Raw genomic sequence first — 1,680 nt, forward strand, 5'->3', positions numbered from 1 at the left:
TAACACGAACGAATCTTTGATTGAATTGAAGCGTGAACTCTGGTTCTCCTCCGAGACGGTGCCAGGTCTGCCTAATACTGCACATATTTCATGTTTTGCTGCAGGCAACATCCACCAGTCATCACGGGAACGGCGATCAAGTCGTGCGTCCAACCCTGTCAAATGTTTTATTGCGCAGATGGCGCTCCCAGCTTTGTGGAGCACGTTGTTTGGAAACACAGCAACCACGCAAGCGCTGCATGTGGCCAGTGTGGGGATCGAACCCACGACCTTGGCGTTATTAGCACCACGCTCTGACCAGCTGAGCTGACCGACCAACGCCGGCTGCCCCGCCAAAGCAAATGCCTATATTGCCGGTGCTCACAACCACGGCTGCTCTGCATTTTCTGCTTCTCATCGATCGCACGATAGTCTGAAGTATTTCCTTTCGTTGCAAAGCTTTTCAACAAAAAAAAACATGTACTTTTCCGAACGCGCATACTCGAGTTAACCATTTGCTCTGATATCTAAAATTAAGCACAATGTCCGGACGCATGCAATTTCAATCGCAACGCCACCAGCTCAGCTGCAGCTTCTCACGTTGACAAATTACGTCTGGAGAACCGTACCTTCAACGATCGCTCACTGTTCGTCTGGATACTCACAGACCTTTGGAGTCAGGGTTATGTGCTGCTGATTAACTGCTACGAACCTTATGCCAAATGCATTGAATTGTAATCTATCAGTGGGGTTCTTTCTGCTCCCGAACGACGCAGTTGCTTTGGTGTCAGCAACAGCTCAGAAGTCAATTGCACGTTTTGCTCAATGACTCATGTTGCTTATGAAATCTTCCTTTGACAGCGTATTTAGCAAGTTGTCAGGCCTTCCTGCAGAGTTTGTCAGCGACAGGTCAGCTGCTAAAATGATTGCTTCAGACAGCATGCTACATCATCCTACATTTGAAAATGGAAAAGGTGCAAACGTTTACAGGCTGAACACTCGCTCACTATTTCGCCTGGCGCGTCAGAGGCTGGGAGCTGATCTTACAGAGGTTTTTCAATCATGAGGGGAATGAATCGGGTAAATAGACAAGTTCCTTTCGCTCAGGTGGGGCAGTTCAGAACTAGAGGGTATAAATCCGGTGTGGGAGGGTGAGAATTCGAAAGGCAGTGAGGGGCAACGGCTGCACGCAGAGGGTGGTGCGTTTCTGGAATAAGTTACCAGACGAGCTGGTGATGGATGGTATAATTCCAATACTGTTAAGGAATCTGGACGTGTACTTGAATAGGAAAGGTTTAGAGAGAAATGCGTCAAGTGCATGCAATCGCGGCTGGATCAGTTGAGGATATCTGTTCGGAATGGACGAGTGCGACCGAAGACTGTGTTTTCAGTGCTGTCCATATCTAATGGCTCTATGATAGTGCAGGTGAAATGATAAAAAAGATAAATAAAAACAAGAAGTAAAATTGTCTGAGTTTGTTGAATTCAAACAACTTCAGGTAATTTTATTTCAATTATTTTATTTAACTTTTTTAGTTGTGTTTTTTTTTCACTGTTCTGTACCTCTTATTTCTTGACTGTCTCTCTTTCTCTCGCTCCCCACTCTCTCAATACCTTTTTCCTCTCCTCTTCCCGCTTTGCTACCCTTCTCCCCTGTTTTCCATTTTGTCTCTGCTTCACCCATCCCTCACATATTTTGTC

General features: G+C 45.8%; 1 non-coding gene across 1 annotated transcript; it reads right to left on the reverse strand.

Moving 5' to 3' along the window:
• Window positions 1–242: 242 nt before the first annotated feature.
• Window positions 243–316, reverse strand: trnai-aau (transfer RNA isoleucine (anticodon AAU)). Its single transcript has one exon. It is a non-coding gene; the product is annotated as a tRNA-Ile (tRNA).
• Between the last annotated feature and the right edge of the window lie 1,364 nt (window positions 317–1,680).

This window comes from Chiloscyllium punctatum, chromosome 16 (assembly GCF_047496795.1).
Source record: "Chiloscyllium punctatum isolate Juve2018m chromosome 16, sChiPun1.3, whole genome shotgun sequence".
NCBI classification, from domain to species: domain Eukaryota; kingdom Metazoa; phylum Chordata; class Chondrichthyes; order Orectolobiformes; family Hemiscylliidae; genus Chiloscyllium; species Chiloscyllium punctatum.